Source organism: Ovis canadensis, chromosome 14, assembly GCF_042477335.2.
Source record: "Ovis canadensis isolate MfBH-ARS-UI-01 breed Bighorn chromosome 14, ARS-UI_OviCan_v2, whole genome shotgun sequence".
Classification (NCBI taxonomy): domain Eukaryota; kingdom Metazoa; phylum Chordata; class Mammalia; order Artiodactyla; family Bovidae; genus Ovis; species Ovis canadensis.
Genome location: NC_091258.1, coordinates 42,669,864 through 42,692,173, shown reverse-complemented (window position 1 = coordinate 42,692,173; position 22,310 = coordinate 42,669,864). Strand labels below are relative to the sequence as shown.

Genomic DNA, 22,310 nt, shown 5'->3' with positions numbered 1-22,310 from the left:
TGTGTTGCACACACACATGCCCACACACCTGGGAACAGCTATATATAATGCTCAGAGCCAGAAATGCTAAGATGAAGAAAGCTGTTTGGCTTTCAGAGAGCACAGTGAAAAGGCCAGATCACATGTATTTTGCAGTGCTTTTCGGTGGATCCTTTATATTACATTGTTTTTGCTTGTTGTGCATTTGTTTTCTAGCATCAGAAAAGTATTGCTTTTCTTTTTCTTTCTCCTTTGACAATCACATGGATTATGTATAAAAATTTAGAGGCCTAAGGTATTGTCTTGGACTATTAAGAGACCCCCATCTTATCTCTGTATTTGGGTTTGAAATTATCTTTTTATTACTAGACGGGCATTTCTGATCGGTCAGCATATCTGCATGGGTGCCTTTTAGACCAAAATCCTTCTCTGCTATTTCAAAAGTACCCTTTGTTTATACTTTCCCTGCTCAAAAATTTTCCCAAGGTAAGAAATATAACCCTTTATTAAGGTTTTTGTTCTTTTTTTCCTAGAAATGAGGCTCAGTTCTAGGGTTTTAATGTTGTTGTTGAACTGTGTACATCTTTTCTCTTTTGCCAGTCACCCAAATGACGGTGCAGATGCTCAAGCTAAATAGCTTTCTTCTGAAAGAACTCTGAAAATCTATAACTTGTCCACTTGTCTCTAAGGGTGAAGTGTTGGTTAACGATGTGTTTGAGTGTGGATTTCAAATATTTTCTGGGAAATGTTTGTTGAAAAAGAGAGAGAAAACTATATAGAAGAATACAGTTTTAAAGAACTGTCCAGTTAATTTATGAGTTAGATGTCAGCTTATATGCAAGTCATTCAGTTTCTAAATTACGGGGACTTAGGGCAGATATTTTTCTAATTACTTTATTCAGAGAAACTCTAGATAGACAAATGGCTTTCTGAGAGCTATGTTTATTCAATTCTTGTTCCTGTATTAAACTCCTAATACTCCCGAGGGTGCTGAAACTCTGAGGCTGGAGGTTAAACACATCGGCATAGTCAGTGCCCCAAATAATTTGTGTCTGGGCAAAAAAGAATTCTTTTCAGATCCAGAAAAGTTGTTTTTAGCACAAGCCATTTTGAAATTCAGGATGAGAGTGTATCTCATAAGGATACCAAAAAAAATGCTTTCTTCAAAAGAGAAACCTCTAAGAAGGTAAAACTCCATGTGGGGAATTGAGGAACGGTCAGTTGCCTATTCTCTGTTCTAAAGGAACTCAACATGCTGTAGGCACACGGAATCCTCCCTATTTGCTAAGAGAACCATACCTCTAAAAGGGACAAGGGAAGAAAGAATCCAGAAAAATAAGGTTACATGGATGTCCATTTTCTGACTAAACGGTGAAGTTGTCAAATCACTTTATGCTGAAGGTCTAATATAAATAGAGGCAATGATACTTGTTGAGTAAATGAGTCTGCCCCGTTTTCAACTGTTACCCCTTCTCTTCTGAAGGAACACAGAACAGAGCAGTTACCACTTCCTTCACATCTTTAAGCGTAAGAGACAGAATAATGGCAAGGGTAAGCAAGATTGAACCAACCGAGAGACCAGGGGCCAGCTTAGCACTTGATTTGTCAAGATTTCTACTTCTGTCACAAAGGCCCCATAGGGGGCCAGGAGCGAGCCGAGCTGAGGACCCTCAGGGAAATTGGGGGTTCAGATATCAGAGGAGTCCTGGGTACACCCCAGACATGGAATCTGGAGTACCAGCAGGAACAAACTGCCTGTGCTGAGACATGTTCTTCATCAGCTAGAGATGAAGTTTGAGGAACTTATGGTACTGAAGTAATACTAACCTCAAATGGGCAGAAATGGGTAAAAATCTAGGTTCAGAGCTCCCACGTTTTGTAATCCATCTTTTTACTTATGTAAACATGGATAATTTCGGAATCATTCCAGTTCACAAGGAATCCAGTGACTATTATCATTGCAGTTGATTGTTACGGCTGTTGCTGTTGTTTCTTATTACTGTCACTGGCATAAAAGGCAGGTGTATAAGAAGCTTGAGGCTGCTTAGCAACAACTGCCCAATTTGGAAGCATTTCATTTCCAGGCAAACTAAGGGGGCTTGGGGCCGTGCTCCCAGGAAGAGATGGACAGATGAAGTGCCATTCAATGACATAGGCATAGCTGTAGCTCGGGTAGATGGCAGGCAAGTGCCATTACTAGTTCCCTTGGCATAGGTGTGTATGTGCAAATTCGCTCCAGCCACGCCAAACTCCTTGCAATCCCATGGACCGTACGCACCAGGCTCCCTTGTCCATGGGATTCTTTAGGCAAGAATTCTGGAGTCGGTTGCCACTTCTTTCTCCAGGGGATCTTCCCAACCAAGGGACTGGACCCGCATCTCTTAGTCTCCTGCATTGGTAGGCAGGTTCTCTAATACCAGCGCCACCTGGGAAGCCCAGATGGCATATATGGCCCCACCCAAAGAAGGGGTGAGCAGTGTTTCAAATCATTTCCAGCAGGGCTTTAATGGATTATTCAGAAAGAACGCCCCACATGGTTCTGATTGACGATGTGTTGGCTCCATGCGATAAGAATGTAAGAATCACCAACTGCATTTTTTCAGTATCTGTTCTGCATTTTTGCAGTTATCCCTCCTCCCACCCTAGTCCCCCAGTTGGGTTGTGGAGAGCAGCTTTCCTCTTTCTATGCACAATTGGTTAGTTTGTGTAGAAAATTAAATTTCCTGACTAGCCAGAGCAGTGCAGAGTTCCTTAGAAGTCTAGTAGACAGATTTAGAGCCATTTAACCTTTTAAAACAGGACTAGAGGACACATATTCAGGGAATTATCAAGTAACAAATAGTAAAGCATGATTGTCTCTTTAGGACAGTTGTATTTTATATCCTAACAAGACTGTATCCATCTTTTAGGGGAATGTTTACTTTGCTATCCAGCAAGGAATAGGCATTTATTGTGGCATTTGCCATGTTAAAACATGTAGTCATTAATTGGCTGGTCAGCTTCCTCTACGACTCTGCTTCTTTTGAGAGCTCACTGTCAGGCTGAAAATATCAATGTATTTAAAAATTCTTATAACTAAACATGTATCTATGTCTATAAACATGTCTGTATTTATATCTATGTTTGTATAATCACAGGGCAAACAAACAGGGACACAAAGACAAAACACAGAGGCAAAGTGACAAATAAGGCAAAATCTCCCTTCCGGGAAAATTAATTAAGCATGTGCTACTTTCTTCATTAGCATATGCATCTCAGTAATATAGAATATAGTTGTGTAAATTATTTAAAAGATGCCATGTCTTGAACAGACCGTTTCAAACCCTGTCGCTGCTACTTCCCAGACAGATAGCTGGTCTCCGGAATTCTCTTTGAGACTCAGCTTCTTCCTTGGTATTCTGGGATAATATCATTTTCCTCAGACAGTTACTGAAATAATTAAGTTGTTAAATAAAATAAGTGGAGTTATTAGGACTACCAACTAATAAAGCCACCATACATTTCATATCTTAAATGCAAAATAAAAGCCTAGTACTCATTTTAGCAGAGATTCTTCTACTAAAGATTGCTGACTGTGCAGGATTATCTTTTTCTTTTCACTTATCAGTTGCATGCTGAATAGTCTAATTAACCTCATTTAGTCTAATTTGCCTTTGCTACTGTGGTGAATATTGCTCCTAGTGAGTGCTTAATATGTGGCAGAGATGTGCTACATGGGTTCATTTCATTCTTTAACATCTCTCTGAGATAATGTGTATACTCATTTAACAGATGAGGAAGCTGAGGATAAAAAGACTATCTTGCCCGTTGTCACACAAACAGTCAAGGATGGAACCGTGGTGCATAGCCATTTTTTTGTCTTTTTTTCTGACAATGCAATGCCTGCTTTCTATCCTTTGTCGAACTCCCTTTCTTTCCTTGTGATTTCTGTGACACAAACTGTGTCTTGACATGTTGGGATGGCTCAGCAGGACCAATTTTTTCTACAAATATTTATTTGTTTATTCTAGTAAGTTTCAGGTATACAGAATTATAGGTAGACTGTAATGTTTATAGTATAAGTGTTATACTGTGGTAGGTACGATAATGTTATGTTATATTACAGATGTTTGTAGTATAAACATTGATATACACTACAGAGTTTTCACCACCACAAGCCTAGTCACCATCTATCACCTTACAGCTCACCACCCTCACCCATTTCACCACCTCCAAAATCCTCTTCCCTCCTGGTAGCTACTCTTCTCTATGAGTGTGTTTCTGTTTTATTTTGTTTTAGATGGCACATATAAGTAAGATTATATGATATTTTTTTCTTTCTCTGACTTACTTTACTTCACATAATACATTCAGGGTCCTTCCACGTTTTCACAAATGATAGGATTTTATTTCTTTTTCATGACTGAGTAGTATTCCACTGTGTTGTGTTTGTGTGTGTGTGATTTTCTTTATCCATTCATTCATGGATGGACACTTAGATTGTTTCCATATATTGGCTATTATAAACAAGGCTGAATTAGCAGGATCAATTTAATTGAAATACAAAAACCATTCATTTCCTAACTGGTCTCATTCAATTCAGGATGCACACCAAGAAAAAGGAGCGTATACCAGGCTCTGGAATTAACCAGAGTATGGCTGGAATATTTCTTGCTCCTTAGTCTAGCCCATTTTTGTGGGTCTGTTACTATCAGCTGTGAACCAAATTATGATTAGGGAGGTAACAGGAGAAACAATAGTTATTTGATGAATCAGACATTGTGTTAGTTTCTATTATGTATCATTTCACTTAATTCTCACAAAAGGCACCTGTGAAGTACTCAGTATGATTCCAGTTTTACGAGGAAGGAAACTGAGGATGTTTCCTGTGCATGGTGATGTAGCAGGAGGTGTGAGAGCTAGGGTTAAATCCAGATATCTTCTTACCATTGACCACTGTGTCTGCACATGCATTGCTAGGTCCTGGCATTTTGCATGAAGTATAGGATCATGACAGATAATGTTTACTGTTTACTTTGTGACAGACACTCTGAAACGGTGTTAGAGGCAGCAAGTTATTTATACTTAAGGCAAACTTGCTAGCACAGTTGCTTAGTTGCTGTCGTGTCCGACTTTCTTGGGACCCCATGGACTGTAGACTGCCAGGCTCCTCTGTCCATGGGATTTTCCAAGCAAGAAGACTGGAGTGGGTTGCCATTTCCTCCTCCAGGAGATCTTCCAGACCCAGGGATCAAACTCACATCTCCTGCATGGGCAGATGGATTCTTTACTGCTGAACCACTGGGGAAGCCCCTACTAGCACAGAGTAGGTGTTAATTAGAGGTCAGTGCTTTCATGTAAACCTGCCATGGCTCATTTTTATTTTCCACCCAATAAATTCATGTCAAGTGTGTATTTATTGTCACCATGGCGTTGAGATGGCATGTGACTGTTTTCTTTTTTAGATGGCTGCTTCCTACTTTTCTTTCAACGTGTTTCCCATACGTCTACATGAGCTGCTTAAATTAAAAGTGGGAATGATGGCTATTCAGCAGTCAAAGTGGGCTGACACATAATCATGGTGGCCACAATGCTCTGTTGTCCTAATTCCTCTCTTGAAGTGCCCACTCAACACAAGACTCTGCCTTTTTTTTTTTCCCTACTTGTATTCTGGCATTTTTACAATTCACCTCAGACACCAGGCTTGCTGTTAATGAGCTCTTTTCCTGAAAGCACTTCTGATGGTCCAGATATCCAATGGTGCTACAGTGGAAATATTTCATAGAGAACCTGGTAATTGTATGGTGAATAAACTGTGTATCGATTGACTCTCTCCTCAATCTTGCATAATTCCCAAGAGACCTTGTCTTTTTTTGCTGTTGTTTTTAATCGTGATAAGAATACTTTACATGAGATCTGTCTTTTTAACAGATTTTTAAGGGTACAATACAGTATTGTTAACTATAGCCACGGCGTTGTGCAGAAAGTAGCACTTACTTTCTCAGCAACTTCTCATTCCTCCCTTCTCTGAGGCCAGCCGGGCAACCATCATTCTATGACTCTGATTGTTTTAAGTGCCTAGTATAAGTAAAAGTCACTCAGTCATGTCCAGCTCTTTGCGACTCCATGGACTATACAGTGCATGGAATTCTCCAGGCTAGAATACTGGAGTGGATAAGCTGTTCCCTTCTCCAGCAAATCTTCCTGACCCAGGAATCGAACCGGGGTCGCCTGCATTGCGGGAGGATTATTTACCAGTTGAGCTATGAGGGAAGCAAGAGCCTAGGTGGAATATCAGTGGAATCATGCTACGTTATCCTTTGGTGACTGGTTTCTTTTACTTAGCACAATGTCCTCCAGGTTCATCCATGTTGCTGCACACTGCAGAATTTTCTTCTTTTTGAAACTAAACAACAATATACTATAGTACATTTTCCTTACCCATTCATCTGCTGATGGCCATTTACGTTGTTTCCACATCTTAGCTATTGTGAATGATTCTACAGTGAACGTGGGGGTGCTAATATGTTTTCAGTTCTTTTGAATAAATGCCCAGAAGTGAGACTGCTGAATCATACGGTCGTTCTATTTTAATTTGGGGGGAACTTCCATACTGTTTTCCATAGCTGCTGCGCCACTTTGCTTCCCTACCAACAGTGTACAGCGGTCTAGTATCATACAAGGAGTCTTTTAAAAGCAATTAAAGCTTCGTCATTTAGTTCCTGCACATTTTTAGCCAATTAAAATTTGAATGTTTCCCATTTCAAAAGTACCAGCTTATCCAACTCATTTTTCTCCCAGAAAACTCACTGTACTGCTAATTCAGCTAACAGTGATTAATACTAATTAAGTCATGTATTCATTTAGTCATATGGTCACCCATTCATTCACATTGCTATCTATCTATATATATATACACATATATGTATGTATATATATAGCATTTATGATATATATATATGTCACATATGGAATGGTACACACATATCTAGATCTATGGTTTAGATATAGATATACAGAAACTTATGGTTTCTCAAGGGATTTCTATAGAGACAGAGCCTCTGCCCTCATGGACATTGCTCTATAGTAAGGAAGCGAGTTATACAGCTGTGTTAAATTCAAGTCTTTCACAATTATCTAACCTTTAATTCAATCTGAGAATGCTAAGCAAAACTAGATTATTTTTAGGCTCACATAGAAGAAGAGATTTCTTAGTTTTCTAAGGGATTGCAATAGAAGGAACCACAGATACTCAATGATGCTAATATGGAACTATCACACTCTTGAGAAACTGGTATTAATCTAGAGCGTAGACTGTGTGTATCTTCTTTTCTCTCATTTTTTGTTCTGTACCTCCCTCCCTCCCTCGCTCCCTCTTCTTTCACTCTCACTATAAAGAGAAGCTTTGGGTAGAAAAAGGCTCCTTTTTCCCCTTAAAGGAATAATAAATAATGTGTGATGCAGGGACTTTAGAATTCTGGGACTAGCAGAACTCAGATAATATTATTTATTAAAGCAGTTAGAGCAACCAGTAGAGCAATTAGAGCCAAAAAGCTGAAAACTTGTAGATGGAATTTTTGATATTCGAAGTGCATGCGAGAAAATGTTAAAATGGTTTCTTTAGGCACAATAACAAAAGCTAGAATGCAATTAAACAGTGAGAAAGAAACAGTTGGAGTTCAGTGAAATATAATAACTGATTCATAACTAAGGGGTTTATTTCATTATTAGTGACTCTAAATAGCATCTTCACTTGCAGTTGGTTCAAAATTGTATCTTCCTGTGAATTTGCCATACAGAGGCTGCAAACCAATGTTTAGCAAAACATTTCTTTATAATTTAAAGTGCATTTATGCCTGTTAAATTTGAAAAATAGATATATACCACTTTTCTCCAAGAGCAGCATCTCCCTAGCTGTGCTCTAAGGAACATCACTAGGACTAAAGACAGTGTGACCAGATCAATTTGAACTCCAGTTTCTTTGCACTAGGATTTCATAGATAAGTTAATTGGCTCAGGTGTCTTGCACTCTTTAAGAAGAAGAGTTTTAATCTTTGAACTTTCTATAGAGAATCAGAAGCATCTGAGGTAAAGGACACTCAGGCTTCCATGCTGGTCCGAGCTCCAGATTCTAATCCATCAAGCATTGCAGCTATCGTGACACATATTCCTATTTTGTAAAGCAATACATGTCTATATATTATTATAATATATAAATTTGCCCCCTTTCCTTTCCATAGACCCTTCATGAAGGGGTGGGGGGGCGGATGTGTTCCATGAATAAATAGTTTAAACTCTACTACATGAGGCCAGAAGTCAGTCAACTATAGCCTGTGTCCCGAATCTGGCTCCCCACTTTTCTTTTTTTTTTTTTAAGTTTTATTGGAATGCAGCCACTCTCATTCCTTTGTGCCTGAGAACTGCAGTGGAGTCATTGTAACAGAGACAGTATGACCTGCAAAGCCTAAGATATTTATTTCACAAAAGAGTTGGTCATCTCCTACGGTATACTGGTAAGAGCTTGGGATTTTCATCAGTAATTTTAATAGTGGATGCTCACAAAATTTCAGGATCTTATTCTGTCTAGAAAACTCCCAAAAGAGAGGATTAAAAAAATATGTTAAAAAAAATCTGTTGTAGTCAAAGAAATTCTTTGTATTAGAATCCAGTTGTATATGATGGAGTTGACAACCTCCATGCTTGCCTTAGAACCCTCCGGAGGTTAGTTCTATGCGGCCCCTGACAGTGTGCACTTACTTTGAATCTACCAGAAAAAAATTGGCTTCACTTAGCATAGCTTTTGGAGAAATCACCATAGTTATCATGCTTGTGTGCTCAGTTGCTTCATTCATGTCCGACTCTGCAACCCTGTGGACTGTAGCCACCAGGCTCCTCTGTCCATGGGGATTCTCCAGGCAAGAATACTGGAGTGGGTTGCCATGCCCTTCTCCAGGGGATCTTCCCAACCTAGGAAAGGAACCCTCATCTCTTGCATTGCAGGCAAATTCTTTACTGCTGAGTCACTGGGGAAGCCAATAGCTATCACACAGACTGTGAAAAGGCATCATAAAAAAAGACCTGGATGCTTTCTCGCTTGGAATGGGGAAGATATTTGTTTCGTGCATGAATTTCTCATAATACCTGAATTTTCTACCTGCCCCTTCCATTCTCTAGACCTCAGTGATGATTACAATACAGTGGTTTTTAGAACCGAGGCTGGTGATTGTCTTAACCAAATTAGTCTCTGCATTTCAGTGTCTTGGCAAAATCTTTGATTGAGGCAGCATTTCTCTCCCTCTGAAAACATGAAGTGACATGAAATAGAAATTCACTTGGAATAGATTTGCTGGAGCATGTTCGACAAACTCTAACATGTATTCCCCAATACGAGAGTAGATATTTAACGAGCCATACTGGAAGTGTCCTGTGGATCTTTAGTCATGCCTGTTTAGTGTTTCAGTACAGACCCTTCACAGGTATCTCATTTATACTGTATTACATGAACTATGTGAATTACCCATATTCTTATTCCCATATTCCCATTAAAAACATGGGTTACATGTTGTTTTCCCTGGAAGTAGATGGCATTTAAAATACAAGCTGTTTGTTAGAGAGCAGCACCTGTGACTGTGAGGGGACAGAAACAGGCGGGCAGGGGGCACAGTTAACCTGCAGTGCAGGCCTGGCAAAGCCTTGGCCCAATCCAATGGAATGTGTATCGATCATCGGAGGAGTCCTACGTCCTGCCAAATTGGTAGTGTCTTTATCCCTCTGCTGGCTTAATCTCCAGGTAACACCGGACAGTCTCTGAAAATGAGGCAGATTCTCAGGAGCTGATGTTTAGAGGGTTTCCCCTGACTGCTTATCCTACAGCTCTGGTGTCTTTCCTTAAAGGGGCACCTGCCCTGTGTATCTTCACATCCATCCAGGACAAGTGTAGGGAATCTCTTCACTGATGGAGTAATTTGACTAACTTCACCTTGTTAGCCATCTAGCTCCAAAGTCACATGCAACCACTACACTATGGTGTGGTGCCAAATATGTATCTGTTCTACATTTTGAGATGCAGGCTCTAAAGCAGCAAATTGATTTAGCTGAAATGTTTCCAGTGTGGTACAGTAAACCTGACTAATAATAATAATAATAAAATCAAGCTTCACATATTAATGAACTATTTTTTTAAAGTGATCTAGGGTGCTTTTTAAAAAAAGCATAAGAAGTTTGAAAGAGGGGGAAAATGGGAAATGTGCTTATCTGGGGTTTAAAATGTTTTTATTTTTTTCTGATTGGTGAAGTCTCTGTACCCTCTAGGGAACAAAACTTAATAATAACATTTATATTCTGAGAGAAACAAAGCTGCTTGTATAGGCTGAGCTGTGTTATCTAACATTATTATACTCATAAGGCAAAATAAATCCCCTATTTTGCATCCCAACAAAGGGAGATTGACACTCTTATCTGATGTTCAAATATTTATGGGAGTCATTTCAACAAAGCCTTTAGTTTTCCTTATATTTCTACATTCTGATGTGGCACAATGTATTATACAACCTTGCTTTTGATAAAGGACAATCAGATTTGACTTAGTGTTGCAGAGGAAAACGTAATATTGCATATTTAAGAAGAGAACGTGTTAAGAGATGGAGAAATGCCATTCCCATGCATCTATCAGATGTTTATTAGCTCTCTTCTATGTGTTTGAAGTCAGTTTGTTGGCAAGTGGAATAGGCTTAGCTGAAATACCTATAAATTGGCCTCATGGTACAAGTCAAGTTTGGGATAGTCAACTGTATTAATTATGTATGTATTAATAGCTTTATGGTAAATGAAAATAAAGTTTATGGAAGTCCTTAAGAAGGTTCAGAGTTATGAAAGATGAATTTAATGGTGCAAAGGACAGCACAAGATCTAAATGTTCTTTAAAACCAAGGATCTGAAACTGCAGAACAGATGTGGAAAGGGAGCAGAGCCCACAGGGTGGTTAAGTTGGAGAATGGGGTCTCTACCAGAGAAAGAGGAAACATATCTGGAGCACGTTTATTCAACAACAAGTACATGATATTAGGCTTTGCACTTGCATGAAGGTCCAAGACTAGATTAGACCATGTGGTCAGGCACTGTGTTAGGGATGAGCGTTTTTGGTAAAAAATACTTTCGACCTCCTAGAAAGATGTTATCTGGCTGAATATAGGAATGGTGTGCTTATGTTATTTTTGTTGTGATAGCAAGTAAACAAGCTATTTCAGTCTAAATGCACTTCCATTTCTTAAAGAATTAATAGGATGCATCTTTTTAAGTTTTTTTTGATGTGGACCATTTTTAAAGTCTTTATTGAGTTTGTTACAACACTGTTTCTGTTTTATGTTTTGGATTTATGACCTTGAGTTATGTGGGATCTCATTTCTGAGATCAGGGATCAAACCTGCACCCCCTGCCTTGGAAGGTCAAGTCTTAACCTCTGGATCACCGGGGGAGTCCCAACAGGCTACATCTTGTTCACCTCTTACTTCCTAGCACTTACCATAAGACCTTAGCACTTACTGAGTCTGAACGTCCAGTTAAAATTTTTAAGTGTATATAAATAACTTTAGGAAATTTTCAAAATACCTAGTTTTATATGCACTACTCTTATTTCTTGGGTGTACAGTGTTTTCCATAAAAACATATTTTTCTATATAATTAATGGTTCTGACAAAAAATTAGACAAACATAAAATCAAATACCACCATTCTGACAGCTATTCAACATTGACTAATAATTGATTAAGTGTCAGATATTATGGTCAGGAGATTACACTTATTATCTCACTAACTTTGTGGCTGTGTAAAAATGTATATGACCCTCATTTTATGACTCAAAGCATTTTATAACTCGAGAGTCATAACAATTTATGTGGGCTACATAAGTAAAAGGAGGATTAACTAAGAAATTAATATACAGGGCTTAGCAGACAGGCCAAAAATTAGGAGGGCCGTGATAAATACATGAAATATGTTATTAAATCTCAATTCTGGTTATGGTCTCATGGTCCATACAGCTACACAATGATGTATTTCCATCTCACCCCATCTCTTCCTTATTGTCCATGTAGCATTCATCAACTTTGCGTATTCTTTCATATAGGCAAACGTCATTATTGGCCTGATTGACAGCCCCCAAGAAGGTAACTAAGTGAATTAAAAGCTACTCTTCACTGCTGACTGTCCCCTGTCAGCCTTAGGTCGTTGTGAGCCTCTTGAGATTTATGGGAGTTGTTGGGATTCCTGTGACCTGAGGGTGAACACTGAGAATCAAGGTTATCATGGGTGTAGAAGATTTTATCCTCACAACTCCTAATCTCCCATCTTAAAAAGACACACCAGAGGGAAATATCAGATATCTGCTCTGAGCTACAGATACCATTTATGGAAAGATTTAATTACATTTTGCTAATCTTTTTTTTTTTTTAATGTAATGTCCTTTTTCAATTGGCTGCTTTTAGGGTTTCACTCTTTCCTCTTTTTTTTTTTTTTTGTTTGAATAATTTGTGTATGTAACTCTTTGTGGTTGCACTGGGTCTTCATTGTTATGCCCAGGTTTTTTCTAGTTGCTGCAAGTGGGACTCTGTGCTGCGGTGCATGTGCATCTCTTGTTTCAGAGTACAGGTTGTAGGCACACGGGCTTCAGTAGTAGTGACTGTGAGGTCCTAGAGTGCTTGGCTTTCAGTAGTTATGGCGCACGGTCTTCCCAGACCAAGGGCGGAACCCGTGTCCCCTGCATTCACAGGCAGACTACTGTCCACTGTGTCACCAGGCAAGTCCATATTTTGCTCATCTTTATGTGAACTGTTTGACCAGTTTGGTGTATTTTGTGATTAATTAGATAAATATGACTAAAAGGAGACAAAAGAAAAAGAATTAGCTAATTTGAAAGCAATGTAGATTAATAGAAGACGGTTATGAGCCTTCCACAAAGGTATTGCTTCAAAATTCTTTAATGTCCTTTACTTCCTATATCCAAATAATCACCATGTCCTGTTTATTTTAGTTACTAAGCTCAAACACCATCATATTTGCCCTTTTTTTTTTTTTTTTTTGCTACACCGTGCCTTGCAGGGATCTTAGTTCCCCAATCCGGAATAGAACCCGGGTCCTCTGCAGAAGCAGATTCTTAACCACTGGCCCACCAAGAGAGTCCCAAACACTGTCCTCTTTAAGGTGAGCACTTACAGCAGCCCCGTGTGCTTGTTTCCCGCCCTTTGGTATCCACATAGCTGCCCCAGTGATCTCTAACTCAGTTTAGATCTGTGCTGGTATGGTAGCCACTAGCCACATGTGGCTCTTTGAATGGAAATAAAATGAAGTTAAATTAAATATAATCACAATTTCAATTTCTCAGTCACACTAGCTAGATTTCAAGGGCTACATAGCCACATAGAGCTAGTGGCTACCATCTTGGACAAAGCACATTTGTACAATACAGAAAGTTCTATGGAATCCAGCTGTGGCTTAGATCATGTCATTCTCCTCCTGTATTTTGTTCAAGTGGTTCCCCCTTTCCTGCAAGTGAGAAAATTTAACTCTTCAACATGGTTTCCAAGGTCCTTCCTGATGCCCTCCCCCACACTGAATCCTGAATTTCAACAATACTGCCATTTGTTAGCCTTTAAAAATACCGAGCATCTTCCTAACTGACCTTTCATATTTGCTGTTTCTTTTGATAGGAGTATTTTAATAATATTTTATACATCTCATCCCTTTTCTTTTTCATGAATACATCACTGTAAGCTTTAAAAATCTTATGTCCTTTCATTGTCTCTACACGTAAAGACAATTTCATTTCTATACACATAGACTCAGTTACATGGAAGCAAGGCCATGTCTGTCTTGGCAACTAACACAATGCCTTGTATATAAGAAATACTCAGTAAAGAGTGAAGGAAAGGTGGATGGAAGGGATAAGATGAAAGGAAAGATGGGAATGAAAGGACAGACCTTTCTGTCAGACCTTAGCTCTCACCATGCCCAGCCTGGTCCTTAATTCTGTCATTTCCTAAACAAACCCAAGATTTTCTTCATGTATTCCTTTCTGCTGGGAATGCTCTCCCTACATACTCTACTTGGAAAACCCCTACTCATTCTTCCTGTCCCCAAACAGATGCTGCCACATTGTGGTGTCATCTTTGACCACCCTCCCCTTTCCCAGGCACATCTGGGGACCCTTTCTAACTGCAGTATAACAATGACTTTATTACAGTGCTTGCCATTTTTCATTGTAAGTAATGAGAAAAACACAACCAGAGTGTCTGAGAGGAGGTTTTGTTCAAGCATTTAGCATCATACTTGACCAAAAGAAGCAGTCACTAAGCCTTTATGGAATTAAATAAAAAAATTAAAATTTACATTAATCTTTTATGTAAAGCATTCACTTTTTCCCATATTTTTGTCATCATATTGGATTTAGAGCTCTCAGTTATAAATGATTATTTTGATGACTCAGGGAGAAAATTAGAATTTCTCTAAAGATATTATGTAAATATTAAAGAATTAATCATGAATTAGATTTTATCTGGGACACACTAGGACACACTAATTTTGGTCTTGTGACTGCAGAAATTTACACATAGGACTTTGGCTTTATGATGGTATCTTTTTAAGGTATGAGTGGAACAAACTATAAAACAAAATGCATGCTCAGAAAATGGGACATTCTCTGAACCAACAAATTTAGCATCTGAGATTTCTATATGTGACCCTAAGTAAGTGAAGGTATCTGAGGATGATTATTGTAGGTGGATCTGCTTCATCCTTTGAGGGACAGGGAAGCCTGGTGTCTGCAGTCCAAGGGGTCATGAAGAGTCCAACACACCTTGATGACTAAACAACAACACCAGAATCTTTCAAATATGTTATTATTGTTGTTTAAAAATACCTAGACATTTGTCAGAGTGTCTAACTAGAAATAATGATAAATATTCAATATGAAACCGCCTTTAAAAAGCAAAAGGAGGACATCCCTAGCAGTCCAGTGGTTAAGACTTTGCCTTCCATTGCAGGGGGTGCAGGTTTGATCAGGGATAGCGAAGCTAACATCCCACATACCTTGCGGCCAAAAAAGCAAAACATAAGACAGAAGCAGTATTGTAACAAATTCAATATAGACTTTAAAAATGACCCACAACAACAATCTAAAAACAAAAATCAAAAGGACATTTACAATGCATTACCTAAGGGGATTTACCTTAAACTTTAAAAGAAGGTAGTCCTATTCTCATTTTCCAGATGAAGAAACTAAGGATAGATATATAAATTGGCCTAGAGGAGACATTAGGAAGAAAAGGGTCTTTCTCTTGAAAAATCATCGGATGTTTCACAAATACTGTATTAGTAATAATATAGTCCAGAGTAACTTTTGAAAGAAAATAATTTATCTTTATCTGATTATTAAGATAATAACTAGTGTAGCTTCTAGTGCACATTCCAGACTTTAATTTACATTCTTCCTTTCTGACACAAGTCACTAGGAGTGAAAAAGACTCCTTGATATTGGAAGCTTGGTGCTGATCATACTTAAAATACTCTTGATATTATCAGAGTTTGATGTTCTTTATTGCAAACAAGAAACAAATTCAGCAGGGACAGAGGGTCTCTGTAGGTGTGTCATATAGGAGCAAGATTGGGAAGAGGGAGTAGGAGATGCTTTAAATGAATGAATGTATATATACATATAATATTTGTATATTGACAGTAAAATCTGTCATATCCACACACAAACAAGATACAGGATTTTGTGCCAAATGTTGGTATGAAATGTAAATAGTTGGGCTGTGATAATTGAGTAAACATATGACTCAGGTAAAAGTTGTATATTGCAGCAATGCAGAAAGGGTGCTATTTTCCAATATAATAATATCCCGTTGCCCATTTTGACCTATTCTCAATCACTGCAATAGTGATATCTTCTAATATTAACCTCTTCTAATATTGACCTCTGCAAACTACTCTTGATTGAGTGAACTGGTGACAAAGTTTGTGCTCATGGTCAGAGCGCAGTAGGTTAAATTAGATCCCCAACAAAGTGCTAAACATCTAGGTAGGAATTTCCTTGCATCCGTAGCCTTAACTTCACAAAGTACAATGATGAAGTCGTTAGCATTCATTTCTAAGACATACTGCTATAGGTTAAAGGAATATTCGCATTGAAACAAACCGGGATAGTTGTTGGAATAAAATGGGAAAGTTGAAATAGGGTATCTGTTAATATTGATTATCATGGGTGATGCAGTTTCTAAACTATCTTCATTGTTATAGAATGAGAATGTCTGTTTGCAAAATTGCCATCATTAGGATTGATGTTATTAATAACGTGGTCCAAGAAGCCTGTTTTCTCACATAAGACACCCTACTGTGTTAAAATCTTTCTTCTTACTGTGGCAAGAAGATGACTCTCCAAAATATATGCTAGTCTCTTTGAATGAGTTCTATTGTCTCAAATGCATCTTAAGTGAATCTGTAAAAGAACAGCAAATCCAACAGATGTGTATTTTCCAGAAATTACAATGAAGACTTCAGGGCTCAGGATGGTGGGACACATGTACACCCATGGCTGATTCATGTTGATGTATGGCAAAAGCCACAACAATATTTTAAAGTAATTAGCCTCCAATTAAAATAAGTAAATTAATTTTTTAAAAATTAATGATTTTTAAAACCCTGAAAGTATTCAGAGAGATGTTCAAGTCAGCATAGAATTTATATAATTTAACAACTATGTTAATAATAAAAACTTTGTGACTAAAAAAGGAAATTAAAATGACTTCAATACTGGAGATACAAACCCTATGACTTTTAAGATGCAAATCAGAAGACATTGCACTTTTCTGTAGATACAGTGGGAACCAAATTCATTCTTCCTTTTTTCTTCTGTTCTTATCCCGTTTACTCATTTTCTCATACTTCTTTAGTGCCATGTTTCCTGCATAATAACAACCCATGCTTAATAAAAGCTTGTGCATCTTTCCAACAATACGGAATAACCGTAGTACAAAATTCCAACCAATGTGATGTTATAAGAATCAAACAATCTCTTCCTGTTTTAAAGAGCAAAAGTCCAGCAAATGCTTAATTGTAGAATAATAGGAAGGACAACCTTAAGGAAGAGAAGATCAGTGAAGACTCAGGCCAGGTCCCAAAGGCTCCTTGTGGATGAGCACTAAGCAAAGAAACCCAGTAGCCTCTTCAGCTCAGAGTCTGTTTTGAAAAAGGTGATGGCTGGTATAGACTAACACGAAGCGACTCAGCAACAGCAGCATGAAGAGGTCGGGCTTCCCAAGTAGTGCTCATGGTAAAGAACCTGCCTGCCAATGCTGGGGATGTAACAGATGTGGGTAGGATTCCTGGGTTAGGAAGATCCCCTGGAGGACAACATGGCAACACACTCCAGCATTCTTGCATGGAGAACCCCATGGATAGAGGAGCCTGGCAGGCTGCCGTCCACAGAGTCACAGAGTCAGACACAACTTAGTACGCACTCATGCACTTGAAGAGATTTGGAATATTTTTCTAGTATCACTTGGGAAACTACTAAAGTATGTGAATGGTCATTTTTATTTATATCTTTCTAATTATTCATTTTCAGTCATTCTGGGCTTAAAGAATTGCCTATTAGTTAACCAATTACTTTGCTGTATCTGAGTTATATATCCATTCATTTATTGCAGAGAACCATTTTGTGAAGTATTAATAGATCTTTTCTCCTATTTATAGATGAGCCTATGAGATTATGACCAATTACACTGTTTCAGTGAGATTTCACTGGTGAGATTCCACTGAAGGTTATCTGGTTTTTCTGTTTCTTCCACTTTATCTGCTGCTGTTCAGATACATACTGGGAATCCTAGAAAACAGTGTGGCTTACTTCTAGTTCTGAGACATCTATGCAAAATCATGACATCTGAAGAACTTGCCTGGTACATTGGATTCTAAAAATTAAGTCTTTCCTTCGGGTTTGCAGTTAATTTAACCCACCCTGTTTCTCTTTGAAATTATTCTGTTAATTGGTGTAAGGAAACAGTCTGTATCCAAGTTGTGTAACTGAGTGTGCATGCACGTGTGCTGAGTCACTTTGGTCACATCTGACTCTCTGCCACTCTATGGACTGTAGCCCGCCAGGCTTCTCCGTGGGATTCTCCAGGGAAGAACGCTGCTGCTGCTGCTGCTGCTAAGTCGCTTCAGTCGTGTCCGACTCTGTGCAACCCCATAGACAGCAGCCCACCAGGCTCCCCCATCCCTGGGATTCTCCAGGCAAGAACACTGGAGTGGGTTGCCATTTCCTTCTCCAATGCATGAAAGTGAAAAGTGAAAGTGAAGTCGCTCAGTCATGTCCGACTGTTAGTGACCCCATGGGCTGCAGCCTACCAGGCTCCTCCGTCCATGGGATTTTCCAGGCAAGAGTACTGGAGTGGTTTGCCAATGTCCTCCTCCAGGGAATCTTCCTGACCCAGGGATCGAACTCATGTCTCATTATGTTTCCTGCCTTGCTGGGTGGGTTCTTTACCACTAGCGCCACCTGGGAAGCCCCATAATTGACTGTGGTTTCACTTCCCTGGTGGCTCAGATGAAAAAGCGTCTGCCTTCCACTGCCACAATGTGGGAGACCCAGGTTCAATCCCTGATTTGGGAAGATCCTCCGGAGAAGGAAATGGCAACCCACTCCAGTACTCTTGCCTGGAAAATGGGGTCCACGGGATCACAAAGAGTCAGACATGACTAAGCGACTTCACTTCCCTTCCCTTTATTACTCTGATGGAGCTGTGTCATAGAGTGCAATGGATAGGAGGAGAGAGGAGAAACTGAAATAGCCGAGTGGATGGTGGCAGCTTAGAGGACTAGAGGAAAGCAAGCTGAATCTTTGCAACTAGCAGTGTAGTGGCATAGCTATCAGTGGGGAGCAAGCATCTTCTGAGAGCATTCCTAAAAGTGGTATGTGGAGTGCAGTTTTTTTTTGTTTTTAATCCAAACTTGTGTTAAAAAGTAATTAATTTTAACTATGATAACAAACACTCATATAGTATTCAACATGAATAAAAAGTGAATGTGTCCAATAATGCTTTGAACTTGGAACGGTCAGTTCATGGAATGGAGATTTGGTCAGAAAAGGTGGTAGAAAAATGGATGTTAAAATGATGCTAGAAGTGGAAGGAAGAGCCTCTCTACATGCTCCTTCTCCTTGGCTTTAATTTGTCACTTAAAGTGATACCCTCCATGCTTTTGCTTCCATGGATATGAGAACCCAGATGAACTGGTACAGGGAAAGAAAATCAAGGAGTAAAAGGAATGCTGACTTAAACGTGAAGAGACGCCTGGGATTCATCAGTAGAAACCTACTGTTTCCAGATGAGTAATGGCAACATCAGAGATTTTCAGTAGATATTTATTGAGCACTCGTTATGTGCCAGGCGCTGCAATAAGTGCTCTATAGGTATTACCTTGTCTACATCTCACAAAACCTATTATAATTCCCATTTAACAGATTAGGTAACAAAGGCACAAAACGATTACTAACATGATGAAATCACACCTGTGATTTTCTTTTATTCATTTTACAAGACACCAAAAAGAGAAAGATGCAAAAAGAAAGAGCCATCTAGCACTGTGCCTGGTATACATTTGGTGTTTAATGCGTGCTTATTGACTGTGCTAAGTCTGAATTTTTGAACTATTTAGCAGTTCTGGGCAGCCTTTACCATGAAGTCTACTAGGCTATAAAATATGCAAATTGTCTGCAAAGGGAGTAAGAGTCTTCTTTATATAGTAGAGGTAGACTTTAAACTGAATTTTAAGCGTTTTTTTTTTTTTTTCCATCAAGTTCCTCCCATTGTGTAATCTTGTAATATTATGACAATCTTACCTCTGATCTTACTAAAAGGCTGTATTTTATAAATTCTTATGACTTACCCCATAAAGTCTGTCATGAATTGGATCTTTAAAAAATGAGAAAAATATCCCTGTCTCTTTTAGAATTATGGGAGTTAAATAACACCCAAATGTTTTTTCCACATTTATGCTATTTATAAACTGGTAAGAAGGGGGCCTTCCGAGTAGGAAAATTTATGAAGCTTCATTTAATGGGACATGATGTTATTACCATGATGTGATGATGATGAACATATCTTCAGCACTTACTAATTACTGAAGACTGATTTATGTTTCATTTTTAATCTTCACAACCAGACCTTGATTTGAGTATTATATTTGGCCAGTGAAGAAACTGAGGCTTGGGGTATTTATTAATTATCCTAGAAACAACAATATATAAATAATAGAGATATAATTTATTCCAATGTCAAGGTAGCATGGTACAGTTTTAAATAAGGGATTACACAAACAGGGTATTTTTTTAAATGTCAGCTTCCAAAACTCTTGTCCTTGTTCCCAGTGCTTCTTCTAGGCCAGAAGTTCTAGGCATTTACTGGACAGCAGTCAAATAGCCATGCAGTGTGTTTCCAACCTCGTTTTCTGTGGCCTCTGGGAAATTGGCAGATGCATGAATGCGTGAAATATCAGCAGTGAGATAATAAAATTATTAGAACCCAGCAATGCATGCAAAGTTTATTTATGAATATGATGCAGATAGTGATAATTAAGCCTCTGGACATCACTTAGATCTTTTAACAGAGTGTTCATGATATCTGGAGCAAAACACATGTCTATTATTTTACAGTTAAACGTGGAACCTCACTGGTCTAATCAACAATCATTGTTCCCCAGGATAATGATTTTTAGTCTTTTTTTTGGTAATACAACAGATTCAGATGTTTTGCAATGAACACTTACTTCCTCATGCTCAGGATTATTTTGCAAGCACTGTTAATTCAGCTATGTCTCTAGGTTCTTAAATCCTTTCTGAATTTTGCTAATCATCCTGGGGGTTAGGCAAGGGATTGTTTTATAAATTCCTGGTGTATAGATGCAAGCCAGTGTCTTTGTTTTCTTTATATCTAAGTCTTTATTATACCTGGAGTTATGATCTCTTAGTACATGGTTTTATCAAGGAAGTTAGCAACACACTGTTGTCAATAAAATCAGTAGTAGTAGTGTTAGTCGCTGAGTCCTGTCCGACTCTTTGTGACCCCATGGACTGTAGCCCGCCAGGCTCCTCTGTCCATGGGACTCTCCAGGCAAGAATACTGGAGTGGGTTGCCATTCCCTTCTCCAGGGGATCTTCCCGACCCAGGGATTGAACCTGGGTCTCCTGGATCGCAAGCAGATTCTTTACCATCTGAGCCACAGGGAAGAAGAACCTGTCAATAAAATTAAGTACTTTTTAATATTATTCCAGAATGTTTAATGATGCTTGTGATTGGTGTAGAGGATTTACAGGAATGTCTTTTTCTTAATATTTGCATCTGGTATAAGGAGTCGCAGAGAGTCGGACACGACTGAGTGACTGAACTGAACTGATAAGGAGTATGCATACCATTTCTAATGAGGAGATATGGCTAAAAGGAGCAAGGAGTTATCCGTATCCCTATATGTCTGTCTGTCCTCTAGCCATCCGTTTACTCACTCCTCTTTGTCGTTGTTGTTGTTCAGTTGCTAGGTTGTGTCCGATTCTTTGCGACCCTGTGGACTGCAGCATGTCAGGCTTCCCTGTCTTACACTATTTCCTGGAATTAGATATAGATACAAACAAGTAGATATGCATAAGTAGATAAGCAAAAAATGCATGTATATATGTTTGCAATGAAATCCACTAAAATGTTAACAGTACAAACCTACAGATACAAAATTATGAGAAATTTTATTTATTTTTTCTTATAATAGCCATTTTATTCTTTTTTTTAATTTATTTTTTTTAATTTATTTTTTTCCTTTTTTTTTCATTTTTAAATTTTAATATCTTTAATTCTTACATGTGTTCCCAAACATGAACCCCCCTCCCACCTCCCTCCCCATAACATCTCTCTGGGTCATCCCCATGCACCAGCCCCAAGCATGCTGCATCCTGCGTCAGACATAGACTGGCGATTCAATTCTTACATGATAGTATACATGTTAGAATGTCATTCTCCCAAATCATCCCACCCTCTCCCTCTCCCTCTGAGTCCAAAAGTCCATTATACACTTCTGTGTCTCTTTCCCTGTCTTGCATACAGGGTCGTGATGATATAATGAATGTTCATAAGAACACACAGAAAAAGAAAACACACCTGGCTTCAAATAGCCATGGAGCACGTTTCGTATTTAGTGTTAATGGGTACCAATAAACAGATTTCATGTAGACTTCTTAGGAGGTCCCCTCAACCATGAAGGGTTTCTTCAGTCCTGCCTCCTAGATGGGATTGCACATGACCTTGGTCTTAGTTTGGGCTT

The 22,310-nt window shown here is 38.7% G+C and overlaps 1 protein-coding gene across 1 annotated transcript in view; it reads left to right on the top strand.

Annotated features, from left to right (window-relative positions):
* The window catches only part of CDH8 (cadherin 8), a 397,524-nt gene that overhangs the window by 247,362 nt on the left and 127,852 nt on the right, over positions 1-22,310 (top strand). The gene's annotated exons all lie outside the window — the stretch shown is intronic.